We start from the raw sequence: 27732 nt of genomic DNA, 5'->3' as shown, positions 1-27732 counted from the left end.
AGACAAAGTGAAGGAGAAACAGAATATTGTTTTCCCCATACTACAGATGTGGGACTTCCGAAGCACAGATTAAATGATTTGCTCAAGTCACACAGGAATTCTATGGTCAAAGCAAAATTGTACCCAGATCTCATGAGTTCCAGTCCAGTGCCTTAACCACAAAATCATCCCTCCTCTGAAAGCATGACATTAGCATCAGTTCTTACTCAGACTCAAATTCCTGCCTATCAAAATGTTCCCTGTAGTTTGAATTGGTAAATATGTTTTCCTTTATTTCCTGTCCTAATCTGTTGTGGGCAGTTGCTGGAAAATGTAGAACTGCTGTATACCTCCACATCAGAAATGGCTGCATTTCAAAGATGTTTGAAATTCTCCCTTTACAGTTCATGCATTACTTAGAGGCACCCATTCAAGAAAGCATGTAAGCACATGATAAAGTTAAGTATGCGCTTAAATTCTTTACTTACCGTAATCGGGGCCCAAGTGTTTTGGGATTCTTCTGTGTGAAAGACTATATAAAGGTAAGATTTTTTATTAATTTTAATAATTACAGGGAATAATGTTGGTTGTGGATGAAATCTTACCCTAATTGAAGTCAATGGCAAAATTCCCAGTAACTTCAGTGGGGCCAAGATTTCACCGTATGAGTTTTCCACTGCAGACAGCTTGCAGAAAGCCAAATATTAGAGATCAGCATTAATACTGTGATGCAGCTTGATGAGAAACACATATTCAGGGATTTGTTTTTAGAGAAAATTGTGTTTATGTGAAAGGGAAACAGGAAGGCAGATGAAGTGGTCGAATCTGGTATCACACTTAAAATGAAGTTGCAGACCTTTTATAATTTTAAAGTGTTCGCATTTTTTCCTACTCAGCAGAATTCCAGTTATTGCATAACTCATCCCTCTAATCAAGACGTTATTTATTTCTGGACTTTTTTTTAACTTATCTAATTTGCCTGCATTCCAGAATTTCAGTTTAAATATCACTAACAATCTTTGTAAAAAGCTCCACTATTAGCAATGAATTTGAACACCTGCAAAGTTCATTAATGTCTGGAATTGCAAATGCTGCAAAATTCAAAATATATTTAACATATTTGCAGTTTAAATATTAACCACAGCTGCTTAACACTGTTCAGGAGGCCAGGAATGTACATATTTATACATCCCAAAGAGTAGTTATGATTGATTGTTCTTTCATGTCAACCATTTTGTTTTGCTGTAAGACAGAACTAAAATTACAGCAGAACTGGGCAAGTCTGGGAAAAGCTGCCTCGTCAGCAAGCTTCTTTATATAAAGAAAAAAATCTCCAAGTTTGGCAGGCTCCTGAGCCTTAATTGAAGTCAACAGGGAATTGAAAAAAAAGAAGAAATTAATAAAGGCAGCAAAATAAAGAGAAAATGGTTTATTATTTTACAAGTACTTTCACTCTGATGGATTGGCCTATCATTCAACTCTACTGAAGGATAAGCCATGGTTCATACACAGCTGTGTATATCTGACGTACATGTATTTGCCACAGCTGGATTTTTCAGTGGATCATTCACAAATGTTGCAGAGAGAGATAGAACATTCTATGGTCACTGGCAGTGATGATAATATTGTTTTCCACAGTGGGCTCAGTGCTTGAGCCAGATGCACTACACTCACTTTCCCTTCTGATTGTGAAGACCTGGTCCTGCTCTCATTTACACTGGCTATTTACACTGACCTCACTGGAGTTACTCCTGATTACACTAGTGTAAGAGGAGTCAAGCCTTCTGGGTCTCTTATTTCTGAACACTTCTCTTCAATACCAGGGGACAGTAGGGGATTATGGTAGAGATGAGACCATTTTGGAATGAAAAGGCAACAGGAGGTATCACTGTGTGCGCAAATTTTTTAGCATTTAGTGCTACAGCAGCTTATGGTCTAGTTCTTTTAACAGTTACTTCATCAATAAAGCAGAATGATGGAAGGCCACTAACATAGATATGTAATGTACATTCTGCTCACAGCAGCTCTTCTCTGAATTGTTCATTGATTAGAGAATATCCTGGCTATGTTTGACTGAACTGACTGGGAACCAGCACTGTCTATCCTGTTTCCTTACTCAGGCTTCCAGGGTTACTATTGCCTGTTCGTCCACCTCCAAAGGCCTCACCTGCAGAGTTTCACACAGCTCCTCCACATTATTCAACATGTATATTCGTCTGTTGGGAGAGCTGATGAGCTAACACAGGCTGAAGCGCCAGCAGTACCTAGACAAATCCCAGTTCTACATCTCCTTTATGTCAAATGTAAAGAGCATCCTCAAGTGAAAGGCTTAGCTGAAATGAACACCTGGAAGTAAAGTCATCTCTGATTAAAGATGAATACAGGTGAGACTAAGGGCTTGTCTAAGCTGCACCACACAGGGGTGTGAATTGCAATCTAACTGCCCCATGTGGGTGATGCTGGTGTGAACTAAAAGGTACCTAGTTTGCATTAATATCTCTTCCCAACAGGACTACATTAGTGTGAAGTAGGTCCCTTTTAGTTTGCACCAGCAGCATCCACGTGGGGCACTTTGATCATAACACTTTGGGGCAGGTTGCAATTCACATCTCAGTAGCTCTCGCTGCGGTGCAGTGTAGACGTAGCCTAAGATGATGATGGAAGGAAGAACAAAGTACTTTGAAGAATCTTCCTTCTCTAAAACATCCCCCCGTTGAGGATATCTGTCCTTAAACTGTTAAGTATGTTTGCAGCCTTGATGTCCTTTAGGACACCTCACTGTTACTGGTTAGCCAAATAGCTTTGGCGGCAACCCGCCATCCCCACTTTCATCTACAACTGGTCAGAAAATTTCACCATATCTTAATGAACACAGGCCTGACTACGGTGAGTTATGCATTCATGACCTTTAAACTGTATTACTGCAGCTCAATATATCTAGGAATGAAGCAACCCTGAAAAAGCTCCAGCTGGTACAAAACTCCGTTGCCCAACTGCTTAGTAACACGGATTGTCATTAACACATTACTCCAATGCTCCGCTCTGTGCCTTGAATACAGAGTCCAGATCAAGATTTCTGTTCTCATATTCAGAGCCCAATATGGGATTGGCTTTAGCTATGTAACAGACCCCCCTCTTCCTCTGAGAACATGACTTTCCACAATGGAAACAATGAGGTTGTCAACATTAAGGAGAAGTTTGTGAGAGTGAGAGAGAAAACTTTCAGTGAAGCAGGATTGAGACTACAGTCTACACTTCCACAAGAGAAATAATGACATTGGACTCCATCATTTCAGAACAAAAACCAGAACACCTGGCCTCAGTAAGCGCTTGATCGTGCAAGGTGCAGAACACAGTGGCTCTGAATCAGCAAACACGTAAACCTTTATATTCTACCATACTGACCTTTGTATTTTTTTGTCATTTTGTTTTAAATTTTATTGTGCTTTATTTTCCTTTATGCAATAAAGATATTTGATAAAGAAGTTGTCAATAGCTTGCTAACTAGACAATGATACAGTCCCACCTACTTGCTTCCGAAGCTCCATCTGCCCCCACACTCTACCAGTAGCCAACGCCCATGAAATGGGGATTCTCCCCAAATCCTGGCCCACCCTTTGCTCAGCAGAACACTGCTTCTGCTGCAAGGAAACCCTGGATGGCTATAGATTTGCCCATCAACAAACACCTTAAATGGCAAGTTTCAAACTTCTGCTAAATAAGGGTGGTGATGTGAAGAATTTAATAAGCTAGTTCACTACTGAACATATTTGCAGCATGTTGTTCCTCAAGGGAACACTTAAGGTACATCTACACTGCAAAAATAAAAATAAAAATAAAAATTAAAAAAAAAAACCCACATGGCAGCAAGTTTCAGAGCCGGGTATACATACTCGAGGTTGCGGGGCTCGTGCTACAGAGCTAAAAATGGTAATGTAGATGCTTCTGCTTGGCCTAGAGCCCCGGCTCTGAAACCTGATGATGGTAAGGGACTCAAAGCCTGAGCTCCAGCATTAGTGGGAGAGTCTATACTGCTGTTTTTAGCCCCATGGTGCAAGTCCCGTGAAACCGAGTCAGATGACCAAGGCTCTGAGACTTGCTGCATGTTTTTTTTTTTTTTTTTGGCAATATAAATGGACCATTCGAGCTGAATCCAATGCCCACTGAAATCAATGGAAGGATACCCATTTACTTTAATGGGTGCTGGATTGGACCCTTAATGACTGAAGGAAAATCTATTCCTGTTGTCATCTCGCTCAGTATGCAATATTCAAACACTCAGCACTTGGTTCCTCAACTCAAAACCAGGTTCCTCCATGTAGCAAGGCCATGCACTGCTCCTCACCAGGAGGACTATTTGCAAGTTAAATTGCAACCTACAAACATCAGTTATTTCAGCTGTAGGTCTGTTTAAAAACACAAACAGCAAAATAGAACAAGCACTCTTCTAAAATGAGACACATTTCCCCCCCTTCTGTGATCTCAAAAATGGCAAAAGCATTTTTACTCAAACTTTCAAAAATCAATCATGGAAAATGTCAGCCCAAAAGGCAAATGTTTAGCAAATTTTGATCATAGGAAAATAGGGGTTTATAATAGAAAGCATTTTGCAAATCACTATACCAGGTGCTGCTGCTTCTGCTGTTCCCCTAATAATAAAATCTTTAAAAAGTAGTAACAAAAAATGTCTATATTAAAAAAAAATCTCATCTTACTTAGATTCTTTTTGCCTGCTGACTGATTTGTATAATTAAATCTCTCTACAAGGGAAGTATATTGGAAGTGATCTTGGAAATGATTTCACTGGCTTTCGTATACTTCCCCTACATACTACAGGGCCAAATTCTATTCTCAGTGAAATTGGTAGAAATCAGATTCCAGAATGACTCAGTTGATTTCAATGACCTTAAAGCCTGATCCAAAGTCCAGGGAAATCAATGGAAAACTTTCCGTTGACTTCACTGGGCTTTGAATCACACTCTTACTTTGCATTTACACATGTAGAACTAAGAGTAGAATTTTGCCCTCCGTATATCTTCATGGGAAAACTCTTTGCTAAAAGCAGTGCTGCATTAGAAGTGCCAGAGTTTCTCTCGTTATTTTTCAATCACTAATGAGTAGATGCACAGTAGAAAATTGCTATGTACACGGTAGAAATATTTTTATGTTGATAGAACTCTCTCCCCCTCCCTTCTGAGACAGCCAACAGTCAAGCCTTGGGCTCACTGACAAATGATCCCATGCAATAAAAAAGGCAACACCACCACAAAGCACATCCCAGATCTATGGTTTATCAAAAAGAAAACCCAAGACAGAAACCTTGGAAAAGAGTCCATAGCAAAATTAATCAATTAGGAAGCTTCCGGATTTTTTTAAAATGATCCTTGGGGGAAAAAAAACCACGAAAAATATCAAGAGAAATTTCTTGAGAATTTAATTTGAGAAACAAATGATGTTTCAATGAATTTTCATAATGATGCTTTTAAACAGGCTTGCAAATGCCACCAGCTAAGCATTATTTCATTCACTGCAGTATTATACAGTAATTGCCTCCCCCTCTCTGAGATCTACTTATGGCAAAAGCTATATATGAGCTAGGTATTATTATTATTTATTATTATCCGCAAAAGCCTCGCTCCAATCACTACTATAATGATGTGATCACGGTTTGAACGTTAAGCTTTTTATCAACAGTTCTGTTTAACTACTTTGCTTAGAAAAGTTGCTCTCTCCCAGTATCTTGTTAGTGAAGCTATTATTAAGGCTTTTCCTTTTTTAGTGAGCCTGGTGGGCAAAATGAAACAGAAGGATAAGCTAGTTTACTGTGAAGACTGCAGTCAGATTTCTTTATTTAAAGGAAACCTAATAGGGGAGGAAAATGTGCCCTTTTTGCTTCTTTCTGAAGCATAAATAAGTTTTATTGGGTTTTTTTCCTGAGGTGATCTCAACTTACTTTTAACTTTAGAAACATCATGACTATTAAACTCTCTTTTCCCTGTGGCTGCTGGCAAACTCCTTGAATGGCTCAAGAAATAGATTGTGAGCTCTCTCAACTGTCAGTTGAAGGAGCAGAAAAGCGTTGCAACTTTCACAAAGAAAGCTTTTATCCCATGTGTTCATCTGGAGCTTGAGTTGAACAGGTATTCATATAATAATAGTAATTAAAAAGAACAAATAATGACTAAAATCCTTTTTCTTTTTAATTGCTCAGGTTTCAGGCCCTGGAGACTTGCTAATCCCACTGGATCTCCAGTCCTCCAAAGAGATCTCTGTCAAAAACAGGGAAGTCAGAAGTAAATATTTCTAATATTAAAAAATCAGCCAAGACACCTTTAAGAAGAGTGTTTGCTAGCAGGAGGAGCAGTTCAATGAAGCCCTAAATTTAGCGGCACAATATTTAGCAAAGTACCTGGGATTTAATATTGTTCAAATGTTTTCCAAAGAATAAAAGCGAGCTGGGCAATAAGGTTTGTAGAGTAGGGGGTTATTAGAAGCTATATTATATATTATTTTGCTATATAACTTTTAAAGCTTTCATTTTAACAGTTCCTGTAAAGTACAGACCTTGTTCCTCTCACCGATACATGTTCCAAGCATTATAGAACACACAGTGAATAGTCTCAGAGGCTTCATTGCTATATGTTTGCCTCCCAAAGATTTAGAAATGCTGTCTGTGCATATTCTGCATTGCAGGTGATGGTTTTATACAGTTTCATTCATAACCTACACATGCTAATCAGTCTGTAGCTGACAGTCTGAGTTACTGGTTGCAACTGTGCACTAAAGGTACAATTTCTCAAAGACCCAGATACGTTTCAGCCCAGGCAACACTTGCATATACTCTCATTCTCTAGGTGGACTCATTTTCTCGGAAGAGGTAGTCAGCCTAAGCATGATAAATGAGAGTACATTAAAATTCAATTCTGAATATGAATTCCAGAAGAATTGCTGAAACCCCAAAGAAAGAATTCAGATTTTAAATGGCCTGCTCTGATTTCTTTCATTAGGGACAAAACCTCAGAGTGGGCTTTGTTCATTATGCTACAAATGTTCATTATTTTTGCAGTGGATCAGGCATGCATTTTCATCCCTAAGAACTTATTTTTTAGCCTCAGCATTTCCATTTTGACATTAGAAAAATATACAACCAAAATCTATAAGACTTTGATTAAATGTTGATACAGCTGATTTCAACACAGCCAAAACCAGTGACCATACATGGAATCTAAACAACAGCTAGTAATTACAATGTCAAAGGCATGTATACACTCTGTGTTATGTTTCATTGTCTGGCATGCAAATATAGCCTTGGTTTCCTTTGCACTATTTCCAAAGTATAAAGAAAGCTAACCAGAGAATTCTGTTTCGTTTACACAAAAGAACAAGGTTCAATCATGTTTGATAAGTTGCAAATTACTGGTAATACCACAAGTGTTGTTACAGCTGCTAAGTGTGGTCGGGAGGATGTACAAAATACAGCAACGGCATGAATCAAAAGAAAAATTCTAAACAATTTTGAATGATAGTGTATAGTACGGCTAACTTTAACTTGGTGCTGGGGCCTGCAAAAGGCATCTCGGGCAGTGGCGAGATATGCAGAATAAGTTGCCACGTATGTAATCAGTGTTTTTCTGCTGAACTCAACTTCCCACTTCATTTGTGCAAACAAAATGGACTCTTCTCAGTTGTATACCATAAGTGCAGAACATTTAGGGGAGAGGAGGGACTCTTGGGAACATACAAGACTCTTTACCATCTTTGATAACGAAGCCAAAAAGCTTTGTTTTCTGAACTTGCACCTGGAGAATTTGATGGATACTTACTGTATATAGCACCTCTAATTACGTATGTTAAATATTTGGGGAGGGGACAATTCTTCCTCCTGCCTCCCTGGATGAGATGGCCTTATGTGGAGTGGAACTGATTTGGCAAGGGGGATCCCATTTGGAGAGGCTGCACAGGAGGGGCACACCCTCAGCAGACACAAATCCAGAGCCTCAGCTCCTCTAAGCCCTTGCTCTTAAAGCTGTTTTAAGGCAGCAGCTGAAGATTCCCCCACGCAGGGAAATCCTGCTCTGGTGTAGGGTGCCCCATATAGTGGGGATTCCCTGGGGAATTGCTCTGGGGATCTAATCCCTGGAATCCAGGTCTCTAGGGAATGTCTGTGCCCATCGTGCATGGGTTGTCTGGAGTGGGTCAGAGGATCCATTGCTACTTGGATCATATGGTCCAGCGCTTAAAGTCAGCCAGAGCTGTCTGGAGCAGCCCTCTGGTAAATATTTTCAATCCTCCTGGAGTTTTTATAGCATGTTGGGGGAGAGCCTGGGGGGCTCTGGGAAACACTGTATGAGAATTTAAGACCTGATCTGGTCCAATTCTCTGCAGAGTGATTTGGGCCAAAGTATCTGCTGTTAGTTTTTCTGCTCTTATTTTAAAGCACAAGAAGGAAGATTCCTCATCCACCTTGCCCCAGGCAACTTCCCCATCACCCCCCACTAAATTACTCAGACCAGGTGCCGGGCAGAGGATTTACACCACAGTTTTTAAATAGTCTTAGATTTTATATTTTTTTCTCTTCTTGTGCATTTGTATACATTATTATAGGACTATGTGTTAGTTTGTATGGTCTCAAATAAATAAATGTTGTGAAACAAAAGAGAAAAAGATGACAGATATATCATTCCAGCTGCTGGTATATAAGGGTGAGAGATTACAGAAGAAATAAATGGCAATGGATGAATTGGCAACATAACCAGCGATTTCAATGGGACCCGGATTTTTATTTGCTTACAGAATATCATCCTGTTTTGAGATTCAATAAAGCTTAGTTAACTAATTTTAAAAACAATGTGTATACTACCTCTGGACATCCGGGTTTCATCTAGCACCAGAAGAGAATGAATTGAAATAAAACATGAGGCTGTTCACAAAGTGTACCTGTCCTTGTGAAAAAAAAGGTAGTGGAAAATTAAAAAACAACAACATTCTTATCTCTTGAGATTTCTAGGCAACAATGGCATGGATGCGAGTCAACCTTTTTGTTCAAAACAAAGTGGAGGACAAAACGGTTTGATATTTATCACTAGAAACTCTGTATTTTTTTGTTATAAATAGGAGAAAACTAAAATGACAGGAAAATGATAAAAGACAAAAACATCATATCACTCCATGGGCGAACACTTTTCACAAAACAATTGCTCTATATCTGGCCTTTCAGGCCTCATTCTCAAAGGAAATCTGCACAGCACTTGCAAAAGACGAGCCTGGGAGTTTAAATTCATAACTTTGCTAGACACTAAACAACATGGACTGAATAGAGACACTGGATTTATGGCTTATTACAACAATCTATAACCCACTATAACCCACCCCCTGCCCCTCAGATGCCTTTTTTCCCCTCCCCTGCCTTCCTATCCCCCTATGACTGGAGGGGTGTTAATGGGCCACTTCATCTTGAATGGTCCCTTGAAATGTGTGTTAACTACTTATGCTAAACTATCTGTTCCACCTTGTATTTAGCTGGAGTACTTTTCCCAGACCTGAGGAAGAGCTCTGTGTAAGCTGAAAAACTTGTTTCTCTCACCAACAGAAGTTGGCCCAATAAAAGATATTATCTCACTCGCCTTGTCTCAGTCATCTATCAGCAGCATATTGATACTTTAAATCAAATTCTGCTCTTGATTATATGGGTCCACCTCTGCATCTGTATAAAGGAGGGGCAGAATGATCTTTATCATTAATTTATTTTGCTGTATTTTTGATGTGAATCATGCATCACAAGGGTAGTAGGTATTATTTATACCTAGTATGGGTATTATTTCCCTATTCCCTTGTATGGCTGTGACATTCCTAAATCTACAAGTAATTACAGTACACAGGACTCTGCATTTTTAAGTGAAGCATTTCTTCTGTACTCCAGCCTATTCAATAAGGATGTATTCCACAACTGGAATAGCTTGCACTAGGTTAGCCCCCTGGGAAAGTTCTAATTTACAAAACCCTGTTTAGAAATATCAGATCTATTTAAAGGCATTACATTATAAACATAAACTCCCTAATGAGCTGTAGTGAAATGGCTCTAGGCTATAACTTGTGAAGTTCAAATGATTTAGCTTTTTTCTGCCATGTATTATTTTCATTTAATCGGCATCACAAGGACTGTAAAGAGTCCAGCTGTTCACAGTGAGTCTTAAAGATTCCAGCCAAATGCAAAGGCTTGTCCAATTGTCCCCTTCTTTACAATGTTTGGTTAAAGGCTTATTAATTGATAGATCAAATGGTTCAAAAGTAAAAATGCAAGACAGACATTTGACTCTAATAGAAAGAAATACACATGGTTAGAAAGATCTGGAAAAAAGAAACCAGGCAATTAGTGGTGCCAGCATCATTTGTCTAAACTAGAAAGAGGTAAGGAAGGGAAGTTCCAACCAACAGTAAAGTCCCGACACCGGGGATTGGGGGATGTACTACCCTAGGTCCAAGGCTGCATTTCCATGGGAGTTCCATCAGAAACTGAGAGCCGTATATTTTGAGAGCCTGATTCTCCTCTCACTTTCCCAGTTTTATACTGCTGCAAACCCTCCTGATTTGCACTGGTACTAATGGGGAATCAGACCCTGTGGCCTGGTCTACACTACCCGCCGGAATCGGCGGGTAGAAATCGACCTCTCGGGGATCGATTTATCGCGTCCCGTCAGGACGCGACAATCGATCCCCGAATCGACGCTCTTACTCCACCAGCGAAGGTGGGAGTAAGAGCCGTCGACGGGAAGCCGCGGAAGTCGATTTTGCCGCCGTCCTCACAGCGGGGTAAGTCGGCTGCGATACGTCGAATTCAGCTACGCTATTCGCGTAGCTGAATTTGCGTATCTTAAATCGACCCCCCCCTGTAGTGTAGATGTAGCCTGTGTCCTTACAATATGTGTGATCCCTGCATGTAACAATTTACTCCTGTTCCACTGAGCACTCTGCTACAGGAAGTTTGAGAAGCCCATCTACCAAGTCATTTAAAACAGGACTGGACAAAGCAATGGAGAATATATAGGTATTATGGGGGAAATGTTTCATTAGGAGAGGAATAGACTGGATAACCTAACAGGTATTTTCAATCTGAAATTTCTATAATTCTTTCAGAGACCATTCTACTTTTAACTACAGGTCTTAGTTTGCCTCGGGTTGGCTTTAAATAATGAAATGCCCACCTTAATTATATAATAAAATGGTAAAATATAATGTCAGCACTTTATACAACTGATTACCTGCTCTTTTCAACACTTACTTCCAGAGCCCAAAAATTCAAAAGGGTGCACATTACAGACACTGAACTCTGGTCTGTTCAAAATCACCTGACATTTATAAACATTAAAAAGCAATATTCCAAAATGTCTAAGTATTAAAGCCTTAATTTAGAGGAAAAATGTAACAAAACCAAATTGTGTATTAAGAGAAACTGTACACTCTTAAATGGTAGAGGTGGAGTAAATGAGTTTAACAGTTTTCTGTTTTAAATAATTAGTGTAAAATATATTGCATTTCAAGGGCTGTTACAAAATGCGTGTAAAAGGACAGGAACAAAGGATATAGTTAAAAAGTTTTCTTTATTCCTTTCCTGGTAGTAAGATGCTACTGGTTTGAGCAAGTAGTTCCTATACTGATGATAGGAACTTGCACTGGAACTGGTAATACTGGTACACGGTAGAAGAAAATTATTGCAAACTGCCTACTGGTAAAGAAAAGTGTGTGAATAAGAAAATGAGAGGGGATGAATATTATGGGCCTGATTTCTTATTTTCATTATACACCACTCTAGCAGCATAAGGGGGCCTTAAAGTGTATGTAAATGTAATAGCAATTCACTCATTTTAAGACTCGTTTGCATGGCAGTAGTGGTGTAAAAGGGCCACAGTGTGAATGAGAATCAAACCCCTAATAGATTATGTACATCCTACATGCCCTTTACCCCTCCCCCCCAAAATTAAATCATTTCCCTGATCTGTGTGTTTTCTTTGGATGTTTGCCTGTAATTTTATCACAGCAAGCATATGTAAAAGCCATTCACCTCTGGTGACTTGGATTCAAATGCTGAATAGACCACAAGTATAAATGAGTTTGGTGGTCTCATCTCCGTCTTTCAGAAAAATGTACATGCACCACAAAACTGCCACACAATTCAGCAAGATATGCAGTTTGTTTTAGGCTTGGCAGGGATATTACACAGCAGGCCCGACTTGAGGGGCTAGATCCCGGGCTGCAAGCCAAGAGCATTCAGTGCAGCTCCAGATGTGGGGCACAGAGATGGCTTTAAGCCAACTTTACACTTCCCTGATCCTTGGGACATCCCTGCACCAGTTTGGTCCCCTGATATAAATTAGAACACCTTGGAGGCTGATCTATGTTGGCTACTTATGGCTCCAAGGGGCCATTTCAGCAGTCAGGGCTCAGTGGTGCATAAGAGAACCCCAACCACACCCCTATGCCAGGGGCCTGCAAGGGGTGGCATTGGAGCCATTACAGAGATTCTACATCATGAAGGATTCCCCTATCAAATGGGGATCCTCCAGCCCTTGGCCACGCTGGGTTTAGGGTAGCGTTGCAATGGGAGAGAAGCGCAAAGCTGCCCTAGTGTATTAGAGATTAAGGCATGAGGACTAGATGTAGGGAAAGTTGGATTATTGTATGGTTCTATTGCAGTGTTATTAACTACTCACTTTCAATCATAGAATCATAGAATATCAGGGTTGGAAGGGACCTCAGGAGGTCATCTAGTCCAACCCCCTGCTCAAAGCAGGACCAATTCCCAACTAAATCATCCCAGCCAGGGCTTTGTCAAGCCGGGCCTTAAAAACCTCCAAGGAAGGAGACTCCACCACCTCCCTAGGTAACGCATTCCAGTGCTTCACCACCCTCCTAGTGAAATAGTGTTTCCTAACATCCAACCTAGACCTCCCCCACTGCAACTTGAGACCATTGCTCCTTGTTCTGTCATCTGCCACCATTGAGAACAGCCGAGTTCCATCCTCTTTAGAACCCCCCTTCAGGTAGTTGTAGGCTGCTATCAAATCCCCCCTCATTCTTCTCTTCTGGAGACTAAACAATCCCAGTTCCCTCAGCCTCTCCTCATAAGTCATGCACTCCAGACCCCTAATCATTTTTGTTGCCCTCCGCTGGACTCTTTCCAATTTTTCCACATCCTTCTTGTAGTGTGGGGCCCAAAACTGGACACAGTACTCCAGATGAGGCCTCACCAATGTCGAATAAAGGGGAACGATCACGTCCCTCGATCTGCTGGCAATGCCCCTACTTATACAGCCCAAAATGCCGTTAGCCTTCTTGGCAACAAGAGCACACTGTTGACTCATATCCAGCTTCTCGTCCACTGTGACCCCTAGGTCCTTTTCTGCAGAACTGCTACCTAGCCATTCGGTCCCTAGTCTGTAGCTGTGCATGGGATTCTTCCGTCCTAAGTGCAGGACTCTGCACTTGTCCTTGTTGAACCTCATCAGGTTTCTTTTGACCCAATCCTCTAATTTGTCTAGGTCCCTCTGTATCCGATCCCTACCTTCTAGTGTATCTACCACGCCTCCTAGTTTAGTGTCATCGGCAAACTTGCTGAGAGTGCAGTCCACTCCATCCTCCAGATCATTAATAAAGCTATTAAACAAAACCGGCCCCAGGACCGACCCTTGAGGCACTCCGCTTGAAACTGGCTGCCAACTAGACATGGAGCCATTGATCACTACCCGTTGAGCCCGACGATCTAGCCAGCTTTCTATCCACCTTACAGTCCATTCATCCAGCCCATACTTCTTTAACTTGGCAGCAAGAATACTGTGGGAGACCGTATCAAAAGCTTTGCTAAAGTCAACGAATAACACATCCACTGCTTTCCCCTCATCCACAGAGCCAGTTATCTCATCATAGAAGGCAATTAGGTTAGTCAGGCACGACTTCCCCTTGGTGAATCCATGCTGACTGTTCCTGATCACTTTCCTCTCCTCTAAGTGTTTCATAATTGATTCCTTGAGGACCTGCTCCATGATTTTTCCAGGGACTGAGGTGAGGCTGACTGGCCTGTAGTTCCCCAGATCCTCCTTCTTCCCTTTTTTAAAGATGGGCACTACATTAGTCTTTTTCCAGTAGTACAATAGTTGCACACACCCAAAGGCAAGAATTAGATAACCAGAGCTGAAAACCAAATGAAACCACATACCCAGCTGGTGTAAATTACATAGCACCACTGAGGCCAGTTTCCAGCAGCTGAGGATCTGGCCCTAAAAGTGGAGCCACAGAGTTTGACAATGTAGTCAGTCTGTATTTGTATTTATTTGGTTCGATTCAGGGAGCGATAATGAGACTGCAGCTTGGGAACTAGCAACATGCCTTCTCAGGGTAGGTATGCTGACCTGAATCAAGCTGACTGACATGCTAACGATATACAACCTCAATAAAATGTGCTGACTGATTCTCTCAGATTAATAAATTACTTATCACTCAGAATGTGCTCAGGATAACATTTGGCAATAACACTAGACACTGAAATAACAATGCATCTGCAGCAAGACAGTGAAGAATTAGTCTCCGGTTTGTGTTAGCAAGCAGTTATATACACATTCATACTTTGCTTAAATATACATGGAGGAACAAGTGTCAGTCATTAATGCTTTTTTTTGTCCTTCCATGTAATTACCCTGCCCATTATTCCCTATTCCTAGGCCTGGATTTATTGAACCTTACCCTCCTGGGAAGAAAAATGCTGACAAAGCAGGTTTTCACTTCCCCACCCCCCAATGGCTAATTCATAGACTATAACTGGCTGTACTTTTGAAAGATATTGCTTGCTTCATCATCATAGCTAGATACAAGAGGCAGTTCTGGAGTCCAGAGTTTGTTGTGGTTTTTTTTAATTATATATGGTTATTTATCTAGTTGTGCAGGGTTAAAAGTGGCTAATAATCATGAGGTGGAGGAAAGTCCAACCTGCAATGCCTGCCTTCTCTGTCGCAAAAGGTTTGGGTAACCAGTGAAAAATTGGGGTTTTGGTGTTGTCTTCAGATAAAAGCTGGCAGTGGAAACTGAGGGCCACACTGATTTCAGTGGAGCTGTGCCTATTACACTAGCTGAGGATCTGGCTCAGGGGTGGGCAAACTTTTTGGCCTGAGGGCCACATTGGGGTTCCGAAACTGTATGGAGGGCCGGGTAGGGAAGGCTGTGCCTCCCCAAATAGCCTGGCCCCCGCCCCCTATCTGCTCCCTCCCACTTCCCGCCCCCCTCAAAACTCTCAACCCATCCAACCCCCCCTGCTCCTTGTCCCCTGACCACCCCCTCCCGGGACTCCTGCCCCAACAACCCTCCCAGGACCCCCTGCCCCTTATCCAACTCCCCCGCTACCTGCCCCCTTACCATGCTGCTCAGAGCACCAGGACCGGCAGCCACGCCGCTCGGCCGGAGCCAGCCACGCCACCGTGTTGCCTAGCAGGAGCTCGCAGTCCCACCGCCCAGTGTTAGTTTCCCAAGCCTCTTTGGTGACATTACCACCCACTCGAACAATAAACATCCCCAACTGCACTGTGGAAACAGTTCTAATTTTTTAAGCTCCTCGAAACAGTGTGGCAAAGTTCCAAAGCGTTAGTGTTCCTGCAACTCCAAACACAAAACAAGCCTTGGCTTGATTGAGACGAGAATGATTTGCTAGTGAGGGTTGAGTAAGGATTACGAGGTGCAGCAGGAAACAGAGGAAACACATTCAGTGTAGCATAACACATTTCACTTTTACAGAGTAAGTTACTGAGGGCCAACCAGTATGAGACCACCTACCCCTGCCCTTACTTCCTTTCCATTCAGTGGACGAGGATTAAACTAGATTAAATAGCTTCGCATAACCCATGGAGGGCCTGATTTTCATCTATCACTAAGGCTCCTTTACACAGGTACAGCAAGTGTAAAGGGGTCTTAAAATGTGAGCAAAATGTATTTTCACCCACTGTAAGGCCCCTTTTGTACTGCAAGCATTTAGAATAAATTAGGATCAGGCTTTTAATATTGCCTATTCCCTGAAAGCCCTTATGGGCTGCATCATTATCTAAACCTGGTTACATTAATGAACAGGTTAAGGTCCCCCCACCCCTTGCATATCCTGTGCAAGAGACAGGCACATTTGCAGTCCCCAAGCCTGAGGAGCACATGCACAGTTCCCCTCCTAGCACCCTTGGATGCTCCCAGGGGCAGTGAGGAGGCAGGCCCACAGCACAGGCCTGGGCAGCGGAACTGGGGCTAGTGCCCCCGCCATGGCAATATTGGAGGAGGGCTGATCTATGTTTCTGACCCTGTGTGTTGTTCTTAAGCAAGCTGTTTCGTGTGCTCAGGACAGGTAGGGCCCTGTGGCTGCTGGGAGGCGGAGATGAGAGCAGGACCCAAGGGCCTGGAGTGGCTGTCAGAGATAGGGCTGGGAGCAGGTAAGAACCTATGTGATTGGGCAGGGGCCAGAAATAGCTACCCCTGGTGAGAGAGATGTGAACTGCCGGGATCCCCCTTCCCAGCCTAGAGCTGGCTCCACCACAAGTCTCAGTATCTCTGCTTGCTCCCTATGCAGAGCACCCACCCAGAAACCCTCAAAGAGAGCATCTGCCATCTCTGGAGCAGGCTGAAGGAGGAGCAGGGTACAGGGATGGGCATACCATGGCGGAGGAGGAGACACCAAAGTACACTTTCGCTGCTTACCGGGATGCTGCAGGAGGGACTGAGTCAGAAGCCAGAGTACCTATATTCTTCAATAGCATCTATTGCCAAAAGATTTTTTTTAAATGAATTGGAAACATGACACAGCTTCACGCAGAGTTGGAGCAAATCTCCAGAGGGGACTGATTTTATTGAATCTATGGTGAAAGGAAAAAAGAAATTGACTTAACGGTTAATGGCTATAAAAATAAAAAGATCACTACATGTTAATTTAAAAGCCAATGTAATTATGTCTAGCAGCAAAACAGGAGACATTGCAATTTGCCAAAAGAAAATCTTTTAAAACCAATGATGTTTAGGAAATAAACATCTCAACCAATAGCTTGCAAGAGCTTATGCTGTTTCCTGTCCTGAAAAGCTGCCATCTCTCTGGACAACATGGAGAGCAAAGAAGTGTTAGTTGGAGCAGTTAGGAAAAGCTGACATCTCAGTGGCCTGACATCTCTTTTATAGAAATATCTTCCATTCACACAATGAATGTGCTTGTGGAATAAATATTTCCTCCCTTCCCCAATAAGCTGTTTGGCGTTTGCTTGCATCAAAGTTTTACCTCTGCACCTCTTGCATGAGGTGAGACATTTATTCCATTGTAAAGTTCATTCTGTAATCCATTATTTCTAATGAATTAACTCAATTGTAAATTATATGATATAAATGACGATTGCACCTAATTGAAGGCAGTATTCTTTACTACTGTATAAATTAGCAATGGAAGAATCAGAAGGGATTCTGGTTCTGATTTAGCTCTGGTTTTGGTGAAGTAATTTTTTTTTAACTTGAATTCGAGCCAGCACCTGTTAGAAGATAATAGAATAGAGTAAAACCACATTCTAAAACTCTCTAATCAGGAAACAAACTAGCAAAAAGACTGAGTTCTCAACCCCCTTCTCCAGTCAGAATATCTGTTATTAGTAAAGCAAGACTGCACTGAGACTACTCGCTTTTGCCTTCAGGCTCTGCATGAAGAGGAAACCTCCTGGACTTGCCCTTATCCCAGGCCTGGTTACTCACTCAGCCTTCCTGAGTACTTGCTAATTAAGAAAGGGGCCAGAGTATTCCAATATAGTACAAATGCTGTGAGTTTTAGATGCTTTTGCCACTCTATTTTGCAGCCACGTCAGATATGAATGTAGGAGTGCTGTTTTTAGGAGATTCCTTGGCAAGGAGGCAGAGGCCTTCTCCCAAGGCGACCCGAATTCAGAACCATCCCTCCTCCTTCATTGGAATGTGGGATAGAGCCACTAGAAATATGGAGGTTAATTCCACCTATGGGTCAAAATGTTCATGAGTGAAATCCTGGCCCCACTGAAGCCAATGGAAATTGGAAATGCAGATTTCTGCCCACCTTTTCCATGGTATGCAAAGATGGTGCTGTAGACATCAAGGAGATAATCTATAAGTACATCTATATTGTATTGCACTAAGTCATTCTGAAATTTAAATGTAGTTTTCCTCTTTAAGGAAAAAGCGACAAGATGGCTTTAAAATGGAATTTCCCTAGATAAAATAATGGTTATGCCTTCCATACCTTTACAGTACTGTTTCTAGTATTTATCATGTGACAAAGACCAACACCAGCCACATTACCCTAAGTGGGTGTGGGAAATAGAAATTTCAAAGCCAACACAATGTAAGATTATATACGACAAGCCATCAAAACATGCCCTTTTGGTATGCAATTTCACATGAACTAATTGCATCCCATAGCTGAAAGGGGAAATAGAGACCAAGGTATTCATGCCAATAAAGCAGAGGAATCATGACTCCACTGAGACTAGTGAAAGTATACAGTGTCCCTCTAAACAATTGTTCTCAGTATCTTTTATTTGTTATTTCGATTTATAAATACTTTGAGGAGCTAAGATACTACAGAGTTGGGGGCCATATAAGATAGATAGATACATAGATAATCACAGAACGGCTTCATTTTTAGCCTCATCTATGTCATGCACCCATGATATTTACAATAGCAGCAATCTGTTTTCATGACAGCATGTTTCTGTAAATCCTAAGAGATAAACTCTCTCAGCTATTTATAAATCATGTTTACACTGTGATCACCAGCCAGTAACTCTGCTCTGATGTGCTCAGTTTAAGAAACAAATATTTTTTACTGTAATGCCAGAGGTGAGGAAAACACAATGGAATTCCCTACTGGAGATGCAGGGGGATGCTGAGATAGTGTCACTGTAGGATAGGGGGATTCAAATAGTTCAGCGAATAGAGAGCAAGACTGGGAGCCAGTTGTCTCACATTGTATTTCAGTCCTGCCACTAACTTGCCATGTGGGCTTAGGAGAGTCATTTGACATTTCAGTGCCTCACTTTACACATCAGTAAAATAGGAAAAATATTATTTAGCTACTTCCAATGGGCATTGTGATAAATATGTGCTTAAAGAGTACTATAATTTGTATCCCTCCTACTGATGTCATTATATTACTATTAGTTATGTAATTAGGATTATTAACAAACAGCAGACAGAATAGGTTTCATAATTTCAGTGACAATACATTGAAACACTGGAGAAATAACTCCTAATCGGTTTAAAGTATCATTGTCTTTAAGAAAGAGTCCAGTCCAATTCCTTCACACACACCACACATACACTTATGCTGAAGTAGAATACCTGGGTGAATAATTCATAATGCATCATTCATGTTATGAATGTCACCACTCTTTCTGGTCACAAATTGTTCCTATCATGAGCAGATCACAAGTTTCTCAAATATAATTGTTTGATGTTATTTCTTGAATAATTTATGCAAATAATTCTTGGCATGTACTTAGCTAGCATTCTATATATTCAAACCTCAAGCTGTTTTGATTGGGTGCTTACGTCACATGATATATTCCTGATTGGATGACTGAAGCTTTTGGAATCAGGTCTCTGGAATGAATATTTGTATTTGAGAATTCAAAACACTATTACCCAATATTTGCTTAAAATTTGCTGTTTCTGTGAACATCCCCGCCAGTAAATGCATTCTGCAGAATAGTCACACGAAGTGAACACAAAAGGAATATAAACAAGGTCAACATAAAATTTGTTTTAAAAGTCAAACAAATATTCACATAAACTTTTTATAGTTTTTGCTCAGCTCTACCTAGCAATTATCACAGAAATATCTATATATTAGATACAAAAAAATAAATAAGATAATCTTGTTAACTGACATGGATGACATAAAGGAGCAATAGGCCAGTTAGTATCGATTATTAGACCACCACCTTACACTTGTCTATTGATGACATGATAAATATATAACACAATAAATAGGATATAAAAAAACCCTTTTTTCTGACAATGACATGATAGCCTTGGTCTTCTCTCTCACTCATATAAAAGATCGGGGAAAAGAGCATCAGAGACCAGGTAAATTAAAGAGTTGAGAAAACCCTGCATAAACAATATATGTATTAGTGAACTTACAATACAAAAATGACTTCCAGTACAAAGAACAAGTCTGTGATATGAAGGAACCTGAGAGCATTTAATACCACAACCAAGCAAACTGGAAAAACAAAGCATGTGTATGTTGTCCATAAAGAGCTCATCCCAAAATGAGCTTGTGCATTATTTCATATATTTATCTATATCTATACACACACACACACACCAGGAACTGCTACTAGTGACCCTAATATTACAATTACTAAACATTTCCCATTATAAGAAAAAATTCCAGACTTTTTTGAAGCGTTCTAGTCCCTCCATGGGTTGCAGCAGGATTTTGAAATTTGGCAGGGGGGAATTCCTGGGGTCAGGGAGCTGCCTTTTGCTATCCCCATCAAAATCTATTTAGATTTGGTTGAGTTAGAAGCATTTGAAATTCACCACTTGTGCTCTGAATTATTCTCAAATTACTCACCCAACATGCTTCCCAGAGTCTTCTATCAGCATCCCACATAGAACTGAGTCTCCAGATGGGGGACAGACAAAATGGATCCTTCCTCACCTTCAAAATAGCCTTTGGCCAAGTATTATGTGCACGGGGTTGATTTTGTCTGAGAAGGATTTTAACTGTCTTAGCCCCCAAACCATCCTCTCTCCCTGTAGTCCCCTACCTCATTTTCTACACACTTTCCAACTTCTACAGTCAATGAGGAAGGTCCTCCATGGAACAACCTCATTCATTACACTACACTGATCCATTCCCTGAGCACCATCCCACCTCTGTGCTGAAAGAGGGACTGTTCCAAAATAGTATCTGAGCATATAATCAATGACTGACTAGCGTAATGCAGACACACAAGAGGGTCAAATTAAGGTTGCATATGCTTTCCCCCAAGTTCTGTGTACCTGACTTTGCAACCTTAATAACATACTTTTAATATCATTTTTGTATAGAATGCATTTAAGTAGGTTTATTGTAGGGACAGGACCATAGCCACATTTCCTCTCTCCCTGTTTACACAGGGATTGCAGTTGTCCCTGGCCCTTGCAAAAGAATTGGAAGACTCCTGGTGTCCTTCACCTGTACACTCATGCAGGGACCAGATACTATCTAGCCCTTAGGTTAGGGTCTCACTCATTTTGCTGCACAGAGATGCTTAGAGGAGAGGCGGTTTGTCTAGTGGTTAGAGCACTGGAGTGGGACTCAGAAGACCTGGGTTCCATTCTTGGCTATGCCAATAGCCTTCTAGGTGACATTGAACAAATCACTTCACCACTGAAGTTACCCATCTATAAAGTGGGGATAATGATACCTTGTAGATGTCAGAAATAAGGGCCTGCTGCTGTGCCTACCCAGTCTCCGACAGCCTAATGAGCACAGTTCATTGGCTGATCAAAGCATTTGCCCCTGGCTGCAATAGCTCCTGTGCCTGCTTGTGCCCAATCTGCTCCTGCCCTGCTTCACCTCAGACCCAGCCGTGCCTCGCCTCTCTCCAGATAACCCAGTTCTAACCCTCTGTGCCAATTCCTGACTTCTGACCTTAGCTCTGGCCTCTGACTCTGGGCTCCGATTCCTGGCTATTGACACCAGCTCTGACCAATGAGGCCCACCTGTCCGTGTCCAGGTCCCGGACAGTAAAGTGCTATACATCTACTATATCAAAGCCACTTATTAATGGCTGACTTGGTGAGCTGAATTTGGCCAGTATATGTCCACTATCTATTGGCATAAATGGGTAAATGACATGATTCAGACGACAAAGAGGAAATAAGTGAGGCGTTATTAGACTGCATTATGGCAATATAAACAAAAAATCCCTGCAAAAACTGGGAAAATTCTGTATAATTTTACTAATATTGTCTACGTCTTTCAGAGTTTTTGACTGCAGTTTTCCACTGGCCCCAAGATAGGTAAAGGTATCAAAATATCCTGATTGGCTTGTTTCATTCATCATGAAATATGATGCACACACCATATTTTGGGATGATCCATCTGTTAGTATTTTCAATTATGAGAGCAAAGCACGCAGAGGCGTAGCGAGCGCCCTCCGTACCCTCCGACCGGAGGGGGCCCCGCAAGGAAGGGGGCCCCTAAAAGTGGCAAAATAAATACCATATTCCAGTTTCTGCATTGTAAGGGGCCCCGCCCGGACATATGTTCAGAGGGGGCCACCGTTCGGAGGGGGCCACGTTCTTTGTTGCTACGGCCCTGAAAGCACGCCAAATAGAAATGGAAAATTATTGTAATCAGGCCTTGAAAAATTGTATTAGCTCTTTTGCAAACAGTTTAATGTGATATTAAATTACCTGAAGTCTACAAAATGAGAGGAAAATGGAAAGAGCCGGATCACTTTAGCTCAATTGAGAACTGATGAAACATATTAAAGCTTTTTATTCTATACTGCTATAATGACACTGTGAATCTACAATTATAATTAAACTGCAACTCACAATCATAACACAGCTAATTCTGTTTTAAGTAGCATTTACTTGTACATTCCTCTGAATAATTTTTTTTTTTAAAAAGAGCACAAGTACTCATTAATTGACATTGTCAAGGTTGACATAGCCCAAATATGATCTCTCTAAAATTGTCAGGTTTATCCTGAAAATTGGTCTCTAAATCCTCCAAAATAAAGTCTGTAATGGTCTTAACGAGAAAAGCTTTAGCTTGATGCAAACTAAATGTAACGTGCCCAGGAATTTGAGTTTAAATGCTTGTGATGGTCTTCTGCTTTGCTGGAAGGGAAGAATATGGAACCCTTGAACACTGAAGAAAACTCCACAGATGACTGGGAGACATGATTCAGTTTCTCTTCAGCACTGTGAAGCCTACAAGCCGTTTGTGGGCTGTTCCTAGTCTGCCCAGGGAAGAGGAGGAGAATCATACACATTCGAGATAGAAATGATCTACAATTCTAGGATATGTTGTCCATCCCCAAACTGGAATTTTTATCACATTGGTTGGAGTAAGTGGATACGAGCTCTTATCCCTCAAGCACATTTGGGATTACTCTTAAAGTTTTCTTCTCGCCTGGCTTTATAATGCTTATCTGACTCAGGTTTCATCTAGTTTTCCAGTTTGCAGTGGTAGAGTATGAATGTGTGTACTGCCGTGATTTGGAAAATCCTTATTTTTCAAAAGCAAGAACAGAGAATTGTGTGGATTATTGTACAATTGTTTGTTGTGGTGAAGCAAAAGGAAATATTTCTAGACAGAGATGTCAGAGGACGAAAAACAAAATCTATTTCTCTTAACCTTATGTTCAGGCTATGTACTGACTTTGCGGAATCACTACAGTTAACACTAAATGATGTATGAAATGAGTAATACCTGCCTAGAGAATACAAATAGTGCATGCAATCACAAACTGGCTGTGAAATGGGGTGTAATATTATGCTTACACACAGCCAGAACAGAAAGAAAGAAGAGGTGGGGAAACCAACAACCCCTCACCATTCCCAATAGTGTCAGGCATTTCTGTTCTAATATTTTATTTCTAAAATGCTTTCCATCCTCCCTTTATTTCTTCCACCCAGGTTGCAAGGCTGGTCGGTGTATAAAAAATATCTCCAGACATACAATACCCAGTCCTACCAAAAAAGAAAAAAAAAACCAGTGATATGAATTTCACTATCACTCACTAGTCTAGATTTACAAAAGGAAGGCTATGCAAAATACAGATGCTCTTATTGTGCAATGCAAAGTTTTCTGGGTATTTTGAACAGTTTGCTTTTCATATAGCCTAGTGAAAATGCGGCTAGGAATATTCCTCTTCCACCTGAAATAAATGGGAGTTTTGCCCGAGTAAGGACTACAGAATTAGTTGCATAATATTTCAACACACTTTTGAAGGTTTTATTATTTTTTTCTTCCGATTCTGGTATATTGGTGGCCTATTTTAATTAGGCACAAAGTAAGGCCCTGATCCTGCTAAGACTTTCACACATGTTTAACCTTATGCATGAGATCAGTCCCATTAACTTAAATGGAGCTACTGATGGGCACAAATCTTAGAAAGAATGGGCCTAAATGGCTCTTGTGAAGTAGTAGGTTACATGACACATGAAGGGACTATTGAGCCAAATGGATGTCCTTACACATTTCTTCCTATGTTACATTATCTCAAATGACAGTCTAAACTGACCAACCCAATAGATATGGTGAGTGGTACATGATCAATTCTGGGTCATCATCCAACCCTGACTGGAAGAAAAACCATGTAAAAAAAATCAAGTATTTCCCACTTCGCTGAGAAATAAAACTCATTGTTTCCATGTTAAACGAACAAACAAAAAAGTCAAGAAAATTGAGACTACAGTAAAGATCAATTTTCACAAGCAAAATATTCTTATTAGCCACCCAGCCCAAGGCAAAATTGATGAAAAGCTGTGTTCTACAATAAAAATTAGCTACTTTTTGAAACTCTGTTTTCAGATCAGGTATTATTTACAATGAGTGAAAACGGAAGATTATGCCCTGCTCTTCTAGATGCATATTGACGTTCATAGCCACACATACTCAGACTTCCTCCCAAACCAGGGCAGATCCTTCAACACCTCACCATCTTTTAAGGAGCAGGCCCCTGGTTTGGCCATGCACTATCTTCTACTAACTAGATTTGGAGGTGACTTTGTTGACCAAGAGATATTGTATATAGACTAGAGTATCCCAATAGGTATCCCTGCATTTACAGAGTAAAGGGATATGCTGATAGACCATATGGTTTTGTACTGGAGCTCAAGATCCCTGAATGGATTCTTGAAATAACAAAATTGACAGCGCAATACTGTTACCTAGCAGTGTAGCGTGTTTTATTAAAATTTTCATAGAGATTTCTCTTTAATCCTGCCTTGAAAATGAATTTTAAATGAGCTTCCTAACTGTTGATAATGGTCTCAACTTTCACTGCAATGAGTCCTCAGTTCTTAAGAAAAGAAAAGAAAAGAAAAGAAAAGAAAAGAAAAGAAAAGAAAAGAAAAGAAAAGGCTTCAATTCTATACATGTGGAAAATAGTGGCTCATGTTCCATGTCTATAGAAAATAATGACTACAGTTCTACACAGAGGAAAGATAATCTTTGAACAATTCTTGTAAAAAATAAAGGATACAAAAAGCAGACGCTACACCAATAGCTCAGCTAACCACCAAGCAAACATGATCACCAATAGTCTGGCTGACTATTACATTAGCAGAAGTAAGACTCTCATTTAGAGATAGGCAAAACCAGGAATGATTACAACATTAGAGATCATCGAATTTTTAAACGTGTTCTGATGAACCTCTAGGGAGGGAATGAGAAGAGGAAGGACTAGTGTTATAGCGCAGCAATACAATTGTTCATATAGCAGGTGATTCTGTGGATACTAAAAAGGCAGGTCCCTACTATCAAGGATAGGAAGACAAAACAGAAGAACCAGCAACACCAATGAAATCACGGTGCATCCAGCACTGCTATTCAGATCAGAGCATGTGAAGAATGCCACAGAGAAATACACAGATAGAGGGTGCCTGGACAGAACAAAAGACAAACATGGCTACCTAAATTTTCACCTCATAGCTAATGAATCAAACAAAATTGTAGGATGGTGAAAGCAGGTCATAGGGGCAAAATCACCCACGTGGTAAAGGAAGCATAGATTTTTCTCAGGTATGTGCAATTTGATGGATGCCGTCTCAAGCCCACACTTAGGGTGACCAGATGTCCCGATTTTATAGGGACAATCCTGATATTTGAGGCTTTGTCTTCTATGGGTGCCTATTACCCCCCAGCCCCTGTCCCGATTTTTCACGCTTGCTCTCTGGTCACCCTACCCACACTGCACTATCCATCTGATCTTGCAGTACTCAGGATTACATGACTGCTAAAGGTTACCAGAACACCATTCGCCATGTCTGCCAAACAGCCCATCAATCCATAAACAGTCTTGTCTCTGATGTGAGCCCTAAAACAATATCAGACACATTTCCTAGCTTCAAGGACACTGGGAAGGAAGTCACCACCTGCAAGCAAAAATACACATGGCAGCAACCCAATATGCTAAGATACAGATATAGTTGATGTAGCAGATCGAAGGATTCACTGCTCAAGTGCCACAAGACAATCACCATACAGACATTCGTAGTGCACAGGTCTTCACTGGACTCACAAGACCTTATTTGCATAAGAAAGGTGGCCCCACAGGCAACACTAATGATGGTTTGAAACAGTGACCTTGTCAGAAACAGGTGTAGTACATTAAACGCATGACTGTTTTATTGGGGAAATCACACAAGGGTCAAAATCAAAGATCATATATATCCTGATATGCCAGGTCACATCAGCCACACAAAGGTACCACAGAACCGGCAACATAGCACTTGTATACTTTGTGCAGGGCAATATGAACTATCATGCCAAAGATACGCAGAATTAGCCTCAGCTGTAAATTATACAAAACAAGAGTTTTGACTTTAATATAGTGAGGACCACATCTTAATACAGAGAGAATCTCATTAGCCATCTCCCTGCTCACTCTTGATTGAGCAACACTCCTGCGGGAACTACAGCAGTTGATTTCTGCAGTATATAGGAATAGGTTCATCATCATTATCATGTTCCTATTACCCCTCTGGCATTTAGGGCATCCCTTTAAATATTGTGTGAGCCTTCTAGTGGTGATCGTGTTCTCTGCTTTAGAAGCCCCCCAAAACCAACCAGAGCAGCAGTATGGATGTAGTTAGGCCTGTGCGTATTTAGTAAACAGTTATTTGGGATCCAACTGTGCTCCTGTGGTTTCTTCATATTGTTTTTGTTGCATAAAGAGCAAAAAACACATCACTTACATGGAGAAGTAATATCAGAAAAGTCTTTGTGTATTTTAACTGTGTTGAAACATTGCCTTAAAAAGTAATCCACTCGCTCTCCCTACCTTTTGCTCTTCATTTAATTCCCAATCACACCTGTTCTATTCTTCTCTTTACTCCTACTCCCCTGTACCTGATTCTCTGCAGCCTGGCTCCCTTTCGCCACTTGGAGTAATCCCAATATAGTGGAAGTTTCTGCAAAATTATTACAGTTATTTCAACAATGTTTCCTTTGCAACAGTAGTTCATATCAAATAGCACCATCCCAAACCAACTGTCTGCAGGATCATTGCAGCTATGCTCTATGTCCTGCTAGGAAAATTCTTGATAAAATAGGAAAAGATAAACTAAAAAAAGGAAAATAATTTCTCTGATGGTTTATTGCACTAGGTGACTGTCTGAGAAGCAAGATTCCAAGCTGGTCTCCTATAGTATCTGTCAGCTTAGTCATAAAATAAGAGTTCTGCACACGGAGTACTTGTAGCACTAGGCCCAACATAAGCATTAGCACAGTGAATGTAGTTAGACATAAGGAGATTCATAGACTTTGAGATCAGAATGGACCACTATGGCAATCACCAAGTCTAACCTCCTACATAAAGGACATCGAATTTCACTTCCTACAATGGAAGGAAATATTCTCTTCTACTTAGCTGAACACTATAGCCCAATAACCTGCAGCTGAACTAGAGCAAAGCTTTTAGGAAGACACTCAGACTCAATGTAAGGACTTCAAGTGATGATGAATGGCACTCACTGCTAAAAAGCTGCATCTTA

The sequence above is a fragment of the Emys orbicularis genome, chromosome 2 (genome assembly GCF_028017835.1).
Source record: "Emys orbicularis isolate rEmyOrb1 chromosome 2, rEmyOrb1.hap1, whole genome shotgun sequence".
NCBI lineage: Eukaryota > Metazoa > Chordata > Testudines > Emydidae > Emys > Emys orbicularis.
Note: the sequence above shows the minus strand (reverse complement) of the source record.